Below are 11,291 nucleotides of genomic sequence, written 5' to 3'. Positions count from 1 at the left end.
GCTGATAATGTGAAGATAGCCTGAAAACAGTTTCATAGTTTGTTACACATGCCATTATTTGATATGCATTAAAAAGGAAATTTGGAGGGAGAAATTGCCTTATGTTTCAAACTTTGAACTAGATCTATTGGAATCATTCCCTGAATCAGAGATTTTGACTAAAGTAGAGGAATTTAGCATTTGTGCAGCTTTATTATGCAGTTGCTCATTTGGAGATAGCTGTCTTCTCCATTTTACATGATGCTTGTTTTTATTCTCAAAACCTTTGTCCTCCATCAGCAGGAAAGCCTTTTGAAAACTTTCAGAATAGACAAAAATGGCTTTTCTGAGGTTATTTTATGTCTATATAGAGCAGGCTGATTTTCAGAATTGCTTAATACTCATGGTTACCATTTAGGGCACAGAATTGTCAGCAGTTCAAGAAATGAGTCTGGTTTTATGTAGGTTACTGTAATGTGGATTTAGAACTGTGATTTTTAGATGCACAGACTGGAAAATATATTGCTTTGCCCTGACCTATACAGTGACTGATCTGCCAACTCTGTTAATAGTCTCTTTAATCTTTTCATGTAGGTGAAGAAGCAGGGATGCTCGAAGACATGGCTGTGGGCATTTCAGATTTGCAGAAAGTAATGTTTAGAGTAATTGAAGCCAAGTCAGAAGATTTTTTGCCTATTATAAGTGGAAGGCGGTAAGAACTTTGTTTCTTGGAGCCCAGGAAACTGAGCTGCAGTTTTAATCTGTAGCCCATGAAACCCGTCTAATGGTTTTCTTGTTGCTGAGTTCTGTTTTATTGAAAGTGCATTGTTTTACTTTTTAGAAGGTGAGTTAGTAGGGATTCTAAAAGCCAGTAGGCTCTGGGTTACTCTCCTGATAAAAAGCTGAAGTTCCAGTTACTAATACAGATTAATCTGAGCAGCGTCTGTGTTGTGCAGAGCTGCTGGTGCATTATTCACACATGGATACTGAACCCTGGACAAGTGACAAGGCCATTGTTTACAAATGTGGTCTCTAACTGAGAAACTTTGCTTTTGAATGTGCTGAATTTGTATTTCAGCATGAGAAATGAAACTGCAGTTCCAAGAGTTAGGCCTTGATTGTTTTTAAGATGGAAACCAAAAAACTCCGATGCCACTTAGTATTAAAAACTTAGTAGTCACTTTTAAAAATGGAAGCCTTTTTTAGCTGCTGAAAATCACACAGGACATAGGCAGTCTCAGAAATCCTTGCACAAAATCACTTATCCTTTATGAATCTCACGTGAGTACTGCTGAATGTCAGGACATAAACTGCAATAGTCCGTTTATTTTGGCTATTTGAGGGTTAACAAGATTGGAATGGATTTTTCATCTTTATTATTATTCTAGTCTGAAGCTCCAAATAGTTTTATTTTGCAAAAATCACTTCCTTAATAGTATCATTGCTCTTAAGATGACTGTAAATTAAATTCAGCTAAAAGCAGGAACTTTTAGAAAATATATGTTTCCTCTGAAGGGGGCTTTCACCACTGATTTACTTAATTAATCTGGATGATTCACTCTCATCATATGGGCTTTCTGAGAAGGGATTGAATAAATAACAGGAAGGCTGGAATATGATAGGCAATACATTGGGAATAATTAAAATTAAAAAAAATTTAAAAATAAAATCTACAAGGTTTATGTGGAGGAGTGCCATTCCTCTTAGAGCTGTGATAAGACTGCTCCTATCAAACAGCATTGGAAGTGAACCGTAAAAAGAAAAGATGAAAAGGTGAAAATCTAGTTATTTTCTAATAATTTTTTTAGAAACCCTCCATTTTTATTTTGGTTGTTATATGGTATGGCTCAATAAATGAGAGTGAAAGACTGTAGAAATGCAAGACAGAAAAATCAAACTACAAATTCTTATCTTGAAGAGTCAGCATATTTACTTGTAATTGTTTTTTCTAGGAAAGTGCTTAAACCTGACATTCTGTGTGCACAAACAAATCAATCCAAAGTGTGTGGCACTGTCTAGCAGTGCACTGATCATCTGGTGTGGGTGGTAGACACCAGCCACCCAGGGGAGGTGAAATTCTGTTCAGGAGCTCACATGCTTTTATTAGAGGCCATTCTTTTATTAGAGGCGCTTTTGGAACATTCTTTACAGAATCACAGAATATTTTGAGTTAGAAGGGACCCATATGCATCATCAAGTGCAACTCCTGGCCTTGCACAGGGCTTCCCAAGAATCACACCCCGTGCCTGAGAGTTCAGATGCTTCTTGAACTCTGTGAGGCTTGGTGCTGTGACACTTCCCAGGGGAGCCAGTTCAACCTGCTCAACCATTCTCTGGCTGAAGAAACTTTTCCTGACATTCAAGAACCCCATCCTCACTCTTGTTTTCATTGTTGCTAGTGAACATTACATTATAGAGGTCCAGCTCCCAGCAAAGATGTTTGAGCTGCTGCCACAAGAGATTAAAGAGGGAAAGCTGCTTCGCATGTATCCAGTGCTCTTTAATGTTGGAATCAATGAGCAGCAAACACTGGCAGAGAGGTAAGGAAAAGTCACGTTGCATTTTCTGTCCAAGTACTCCATGCTGGTACAGGCTATCTCTCAGGATTAGAAACAAATCTTCTTTGTTATTTGCTCTTAGACAATCTCACATTGACTCAGTGTGTATTTTCAAAGGTATTAAAGGAAATAAACACAAGCTATGAAGCAATGTAGAACAGTGAAAAAGTCCAGATGAAGATAAGATCATAAGCAGGGCTCCGTTTCACAGAGTTGGTGCCATGTTTCTCTTGGATACAGGTGCAAAATGGATTTCTATTTCAGATGCAGAATTTTGGTTGTATGCAGTACTCTGAAATTCTCACACAAGTTTGAAAATTCAAAATTCTTACATCTTGAAGATGGGTTTGAAGAGACCAAACAAGTGATAAGCTAGAGAAATTAGTACTCCTCTGCAACAGATTGCTGGAAACTAATTAATTAGTATAATAATAGTCATGGATTCACCAACGTATTAATTTTCTCTTCCAAGAGAAGGGTATCTGTCAGTCATGTTAAATTACCACATTTGTGCAGGGCTAAAACTGCAAAGTAGAAGTCAAGATGTCAATACAGACAGCTACTTTGTTAAAACTTCTTTTCTTTTAGCTGCTTTTATTAACAGAGCGTCCAAAATACCTAATGCTTATCTTGAGGTTGCATTTGCTCTAAGCCAAAAGCTTATAGCAAAGCTGTAGCTGGAGTAATGGAGGGAGACAGTGAAAATCCTTAACCTGGGTAATAGGCAAGAAGTTAAACACCACAGGATTTTATCTCCTGTTCACTGTAGACAGCCAAGTAAACCCAGTCTTTTAAAGAAGTCTACTAAAGAATGTCATCAGGTAGCTTTGTGAATGTTTATGGGACACTTCTCCAAGTTGAGTGGTGGTATGTGAGAAAATTTAGGCAGAAAGTTGAAATGGGAGACATAGACTGAATCTAAAGACAGTAAAATCTGGCATTTTACTGTGAAAGAGCTGGATAGCTGGTTAGAGAACTTGGAAACTTCTTGAAAATGAAAATAGGTTATTCTGATGACATAAAGAGAAAAGTGCTGAGAGGAGTGACGTGGCCAAACTCATAATGTGCAAAACCAACAAAATCAGTCATGACAGTTCTGAGTGGGACACTCAAGAAATAAGAGGTAAGACATGATGTGGTAAGCAAGAAGCAGGCTGGTGGGAGCTTACACGAGTGAGATAGGCAGGAAGGACTGAGTTATGAATAGTCTGAGGAAAAATTTGACAACATTTAGAAATAGCCTGATTACCTGGGGGCTTGTAGAGGAGTTGGTATGAAAAGATGCCTGGCTTGCAAGTGAAGTGGCAGGAAGTGTTGTTCCCAGTGGTCATTTTACATTGTGTGCAAAGAAAGCCATAGGAGAAAACAAAATAACTGCATATTTATAAATATGGATATGTACTAATATCTGCCGAGAAAATAAGTTCAATGCAGAAGCAGCTTTAATGCATGCAGTTACAGTCTGCTTTTGTCTTAATTCAAAATGCTGCTTAACTCCTAAAGTTGTACATTTGTTTTTGAGACTGAAAACACCACACACGATTTATGGCTAAAAACATGGAGGGGTTTGTGGGATAAAGAACCTGAGAATATAAAAACACTTTCGTGGCAAATTTCTAGGAAATGTTACTGTATTAGAAAAAAAATCTTTTAATTTGTTTTTTGATAGAATACACTTGAGAATGTTTCCGATTTAAAAGAAATGTTCTCATGTGACAGTGCAGCAATGGCTACTAAGGAAGTAGTTACATCTTCTCCCTGTGGCCTGTTGAAATATTTGCTTCCCTTGTTCCCAATTTAGCAGCATATTTGGTATCTTCTGATCTGTGTCCCCTTCTCTCTGAGTTTCTCACTTATCTGCCCATGCCTCTCTTCCTGTACTCCTCCATTCCCGTTTCAAATCTATTCTGAAGATGAATTTCAAAACTTTGGCCCTAATTGTCATGGGGACATTCGTGTCTTTACAATCATATCTCTTGTAGTACCGTGAGATTTAGTTTCTTGGCATGTGAAATGTGGCTGTTGTAGAAATCTTGGTCTCAGAGAGAAAGATATTTGTTTTTATAGCTACAGTTATTTTGTAGATAAGCTTCTCTTCCATCTTGTGTCACTTCCATATTATCCAGCTCTTACAGAAATTGGTATGCTTAAGCAGTAGCAGCACTAAGAGATGGAGAGTTGGTGTTCTCTGCCTGTGGTACCCAATTTTTGGAATTGGAATTCCCCCAAAGTGCCTTTCCATTTATTCACGATTTGTGAGGGGAAAAGAATAAGTGCCTTATTGCATGTTTGTAAATAGATTGCTTTGTTAATAAACTTTTGGAAGAAGTATGCATCAGCGATGATCTCGTTTCCAAAAATTAATTCCAAAGCATACAAGAACTTAACTACTGCATGTTTGACAAAATCTAATGCATTTAGCACCAAAGTTATTTCTTTATGCAAAGAAATAACTATGAAGGATAATTTATCTTTTGTTGTTGTTTGTGGGTTTTGGGTTTTTTTCATAATTTATTGTGTATTTTCATAGGTTTGGAGATACCACTTTGCAGGAAAACATTAACCAGGAAAACTTAGAGCTTCTCAAAGAATATTACAAGTTATTTACAGAAAAAATGCCTCCTGATTGTGAGTACAAAATAATGCAATGTCCAAATCGGTTTGAAAAGCTTTGAGTAGGTAGAAGGTTATAAGACAGTAATATTAGCAGAATCCCATAACTTGTTCCATAAATTTAAACATTTTGTACCTGTACATGACCCTGCTGGTCTCAGGAGTGATTTCAGGCCTTGTGCCACAGCAGAAACTACAGAGAAAATGAAACAGAGGAATGATGAACTGAACAGCTATTTTAAGTTATTAAAATAATAAGTTTGTTAATATTTCATGTAGAGGACAGTCTGTACCTACTGTATTTTTACATAAATACTTGGTGGGCAATTTCATCAGCTTCAGTCATACCCTCTGTTCTTATTCTGAAAATATGTTGAGGTTTGGTGAACCATGGAGAAATCTGCAGATCAAATACAAGCAATGAGCCACATCATCATTATATGAACGACAAGGTTTCATTGGAATAGGCCCTGTATTCCACTTCTGTAGAACTTCTGTATTATAAACATAAGCATTACTATGCTGTTACTCTGATTGCCAGAAGCAAGGACTGAAGAAAACATCTGCATCAATCGAATCCTGTTAGTTTTAATGCCCAAACTATAGTCCCAAATGTGGGAGATTTAACTGCCTGATGTTTAAATGCTATGTAAAACTTTAATACATCACATGCGTATGTATACATGTTTATCTCTTATATCAGGATGATTTTAATTTGTTAATCATTTTGACAGAAACAAAAGCCCTTCCTAAATGATGGGCAGGATGCCCATCCATCCCCCCCCAGACCTAGTATTTATTTCCAGGATGTCTACAGAGAAACTCATACAATAAGTTGGGTGATTAATTGAGGGGAATCTTGCTAAGAAAACATCCTCGAAAAACTAACCTCATGCAGGTTAGGACTAAGGTAGATCTGCTACCTCATAAATGGATTTTATTTTATAAAAGCAAAAATTTGCATGCAGACAGTATTGGCTACTTTTCATTAACACAATTTAAACTTGTACTGCCTTCCTGAAGGATTATTAGTGAGCCACACAGTTCCTGGACTTCTTTCAGACTGTGAAGGCTTTTGAGAACTAATTGTGTCTAGTTCATCGTGTATTTTCTGGTTATTATAACTTTCTTGCTTTTTTTCTTTACCTTTAAGAACTCAGTCTCTTCTTTATACAATTTTTTGTGGAACATAAAGCATCTTTTGGTTCCACTGCCCTTCCCAGTAGCTCCCTGCCAGTATACAGAGTCAGTCTTTTGCCTTGGAGAAATGTGCCTTTTAAACCAGCCCCCTGGGAAAAAAGGGAAGCTCTCAAACTTGTTCATTTGTGGCAGGACTTAATCCCACTCCTGTTCCCCCTCGTCTGGAAGACAAACCTCCATACAAGGCTGGCAGCAACCCTGGTGCTGGGGCCACGTGAGAGGCATTCAATATTGATGGCTTTTTGATGGTTTTGTCCCACCTATCCAGATAATTTCCTATAATGCCAAATCTGTGCTACAAAATCAATGCAGGACTGTGTTCCCAAAGCTGTCAGTTCCAAACAGTGCTCAAAAAGCCCAACAGAATTTGAGCATTTGCAGCCCTATTTGCCAGGCTGTTGGATCCACCCTTGGCAGCCTCCCTGGCCTGCTGCCTCATTCATATATTCCCTTTCAAAGAATTCAATTTCCCACTCCCTGAAAGGTATTGCCACCTTCGCTGTTAGTTTTCCTCTTGTGTCTGTATTTCTCCTTGGCAATAATAGTCTTGCTTGTAACTAAGCATCCACTGACTTTCTGTCTTTAGGATGAACATACACTTCGTCATTTACCCATTTGTTAACTTCTTAAATTCTTTTAGCAGAAACTGAAAATAAGAGCATGTTTCCAGCAAGGTTCCTACCAAAAATGCTGACCAAATATAGCTCAAAATGGTACTGCTTTTATAGAAATACTAAGACAGTAAGGGTCCAAAAACGTAAGATAGTTGTTTAGTAGTACGTAAGTACCTGAAAACAAAAAGGCTGTTTGGTATTTCCAGGCTTCTCCCCCTTATCAGCCTGATTTGGTGGTTTGGTACTGTGGGGGACCCAAGGAGTTTAGGCCATTGATCATTTCCAGTCAAGGTGCAACCCCTTTGGCAGTACTGTGAATTAGGAGACTCTTGCTGTACCTGTGCTGAAGTCATCCCTCTGAGATGTCACGTTTTCTGCTGTGACCCAAAGGAAAGCTACTGGGAGCAATAGAATGTTTAGTGATACATTTGCATCATCTCAAAGCATCTTTGCCATTTTGTGCTCTCTGTTTTAAAGAAACAGATGCACCCATAAGTGTAATAGTCTAGCAGAGTGTGATGTGGTTTTATGTGCTCTACATTATCTAATGTACAATCAGAGCTTGTGATACAGAGGTAAAACAATCCACATTAAAATTATTGCAAAACAGATTCTGGATGTACGTTTTCCTCCCTTTTTCTTTTTTTCTTTTTTGTTTGTGAGTTTTTTTAGACAGCACAGTATGACTGGAGCAACTTAGTTCTTTTTGAATAGATTTAAAGTACTTCTTCCTATGAATCATGGATAAGGGAAACTACAGAATTTATTAGATGTAAAAGGTAAAAGCCTGTTGATGAGAGGGATCATTCCAACTTGGATCACGTTAGGAGAATGGATATTGACCTTCATTAATACTTCCCTCATTTTTTTTCTTCCAATTGAGTATAAGTTTTTGGGCTTGGGTTTGGGGCTTGGGTTGTGGGGTTTTTTCCCCTCACTGGATGGATAATTTACTTTCTCTGCTTGAAGAAATCCATTGATCAATTTAGTTTCACTTTGTTCCACTTGATTCTGGCCCCTTTATTTGGTGATAACTATGATTTAAATTCTTTTTACTTTGCCACCATGAGAAGAAATAATTTCAAAAAACAGATTCTGCATGTTTTTATTGATTTTCAGAACTAGCAAGGATAAATGCAACATTAGAAAAATCCCTCCTCTATATACATATGAAACAGAGGGGGAAATTAAATTGCCTACTCTTGAATTTTTGCTGGAGATGTAGGATAAATTAAACTTCAACTTAAATTCCATACCCAGAACAAGCAGGTAAATTTTTGGATTTTAAGCAAACTTGAAATTATTTTCTACTTCAAAATAAAGCCCCACTTAATTTCAGGAGAAATATACTTTGTTACTTTTTAGAGGGGATACTAAGTGCTGTTTAACCCTTATCTTACATTATAGAAAAATCTAAGGCATATTTTAAAACAAAAACTAGATGTTTCAATTTGAAAACAAAACCCTAATTTTTTACTTTAATTTTAAAAAATAATCATCCCATCAAAGCAGGTTGTAATACACTCAGTTTTTTTTTTATTTTTCTGATTTCTTTTGAATGTCTGTAATAGCTGATGAACAGAACTACAGCAGAGATTTGGTTTTGTTTTTCACCATCCATTTATAAGATAAAGGTTGAAGATACTTCAAATTTCCACGTGAAGATCTTAGGGAGGACAAGGCAATACTCAAAAGACATAAGGTTTGCTTATTCCTTAAATATTTAGCTGGTAATTTCTATCCTGTGTTCCAAAACAAGGCTGTAAATAATAGACCTGTTCTTTACCATGAGCATTCTTTAGTCGGGACAATCATATGACCAACCTTATCAAAATGAGCAACTTTTTTCGTCCTTTTTTCCCAGGTTTACCACATTTTCAAGAACAAAATGATTTAAAGGGATTGCTAGAAAGTCTTCATCAAAATATCCAGGCCAAAAAGAGAAAGAATGTAGAAATCATGTGGCTGGCTGCAACGGTGAGCTCTCTTGTTTCAAAGAAATTGATGAACTAACCATAAACTCATTTTCATAAGCTTGCTGACTTTGTAACTGCAATGGATTTTAAGGAAATGACTGGAAAACTCACTGGTTAAAGGAGGCAGATGTGCTGTAATAGTTTTTTGCAGACAATTTCTTTTTCTCACTTTTTAAACTGGTAGAACCTGCTAGAATTTGAGTGATTTGTTTGATATCCATTCTTTGATAATATAAAATTACTCAAAATAATTTTTTAGTGTCCTTGAGGTATGATGTGGGACACGATTGCTTGGTTCCCTTACTTTAACTTTCTGAAAAGTGTATTTCTGGTCCTAGTGATCTACACACTGTTATTCTATATTCCATTTATTTATTGAAAAAGATGTAAGAAGAAAACTTTGTCAGTGCAGTAGCTGTGCAATATCACTTTTTTATTGCAGTGGAAGTACAAGATTCCACATATGAGCCCATCACTCATCCAGAATAATTACCTGGGATTTTTTTACTTTATTTTATAAATGATTTTTTAATATTTTAAAATTTTTTTAGGACTCATTCACATCGAATAGCCCCAATGAATCGGGGGCTTCCAAAGATACTAGTGCAAAGAGAATTAATCTCTTCAATGAAACAGTTCTTTCACATAATTATTTAAGCAGATTATCATATAGTACTTGTTTTAAATCCCAGTGCAACTGTTCAAATTTTTAAACAGATTTAACTTTTAAAATTTTCAATTATATGATGGAAGAAACACTCATAGGTTCTCCTTCACTATCCTGTACCTCTTTGGATTCTAAGTAAGATTCCCTTAATTGGTTCCCTAAATTAAACTTTTGAGATTGTCCTCACCATGGTATCACAAAGAACTTAAAGGCTCTAAGTATTTTTTGATTTTTATAGAATTTAATAGTATTTATTGTTTAATAGAATTTCTAAGAATGCAATTAGCATTAGATGAAGAAACACTTATTTGCTGGACTGACACTGGTCATGTTTCAGTTCATGTTCCAGTTCATCCTGCGAGCTCTCCCATGATAGCCAATGCGGGAAGTTTCTTTTTGTGATTCCTGCTGTAGTTTATTGCCTTGCTGCATTCTCACAAACATTTTGAGGTTTTGTACCATTACACCTGTGATTCCCCAGGGATAGGTGTAAGCAAAGTATTACCTTTTCTCAGGACAGGTTATATCTGGGAAATGGTAGATTTGGGCACAGAAGCTCTCCTTCAATTTTTCTTTTTCTAGTAAAATATAATTTGAAACCATAGTATAAACTAATGGAATGATACAACCACAGATTGATTCCTAAGAGGAAGAATCATCCTCCAAAATGTCATGTTTCCTTTATGTGTTATAACTTTTTCAAAGTATAAGTGAAAGTAGACAATCCATGGCAGCAATTTGTTAAACTTTATTAATTGTGAGCCATACATTGAACAGTTCACCTGTTGAAAATAAAAACTATGTAAGTTAGATGTGTCTGACTCCATACCTTCACAAGAAGTTAGTCTGCTACATTCATGTTTGTGAGTTAAGACTCACCATATCTTCATTCATCAGATATTCAGACAATTTAGCTTTCATTGAACAGGGCAGCTGCTGCATTCAGTGAGGAAACGGTGAAGGAACTGTTTCTTTTATAGTTATGAAAGTCCCATGTCAAATTCAGGAATTCAGTGTACTGGTACTAACTTCCAGAAGGTGTTTTCTTCTTGAGAAGTGCTGTAGCTGTCTGGAAGCCCTCGCTGGGCTTGCAGAGCTGTAGGGCTGCGCAGCCTGGTAGGAAGGAAGGGCTGACCTGTGGGGCCTGCCCGTGTTTCAGATTTGCCGCAAGCTGAACGGAGTGCGCTTCACCTGCTGCAAGAGTGCCAAAGACAGGACATCCATGTCAGTGACGCTGGAGCAGTGCTCCATCCTGAGGGACAGGCACCAGCTGCACAAAGACTTCTTCATCCGGGCGCTGGATTGCATGAGGAGGTACGTGGGGCTCCATGGAACTCTGAGCCAGGCCAGGGCTGCCAGCGAACAGGGCCTGAGGCTGGTTCTGAGGGCCCAGCAGAGCCTGAGGCAGGTTCTGAGTGCCCAGCAGAGCCCAGGGCCACGGGCACACAGGGTCTGAGGCTGGTTCTGAGTGCCCAGCAGAGCCTGAGGCTGGTTCTGAGTGCCCAGCAGAGCCCAGGGCCACGGGCACACAGGGTCTGAGGCTGGTTCTGAGGGCCCAGCAGAGCCCAGGCCTGCCTGCACAGGGTCTGAGGCTGGTTCTGAGTGCCCAGCAGAGCCCAGGCTGGTGCTGAGTGCCCAGCAGAGCCCAGGGCCACGGGCACACAGGGTCTGAGGCTGGTTCTGA

The 11,291-nt window shown here is 38.0% G+C and overlaps 2 long non-coding RNA genes across 2 annotated transcripts; both read left to right on the top strand.

Annotated features, from left to right (window-relative positions):
- The first annotated feature begins 598 nt into the window (after positions 1 to 598).
- Positions 599 to 5,114, top strand: LOC128938340 (uncharacterized). The gene is made up of 3 exons (XR_008483134.1): positions 599 to 691; positions 2,379 to 2,519; positions 5,068 to 5,114. It is a non-coding gene; the product is annotated as an uncharacterized LOC128938340 (long non-coding RNA).
- LOC128938339 (uncharacterized) lies at positions 5,110 to 10,822 on the top strand. The gene is made up of 3 exons (XR_008483133.1): positions 5,110 to 5,165; positions 8,829 to 8,941; positions 10,767 to 10,822. It is a non-coding gene; the product is annotated as an uncharacterized LOC128938339 (long non-coding RNA).
- The last annotated feature ends 469 nt before the right edge of the window (positions 10,823 to 11,291 follow it).

Source organism: Melozone crissalis, unplaced genomic scaffold (assembly GCF_028551555.1).
Source record: "Melozone crissalis strain CALT ecotype California unplaced genomic scaffold, PUWL_Pcris_2 ptg000023l_1, whole genome shotgun sequence".
NCBI lineage: Eukaryota > Metazoa > Chordata > Aves > Passeriformes > Passerellidae > Melozone > Melozone crissalis.
The sequence above is the reverse complement of the archived record's forward strand: the minus strand, read 5'-3'. Positions and strand labels throughout refer to the sequence as shown.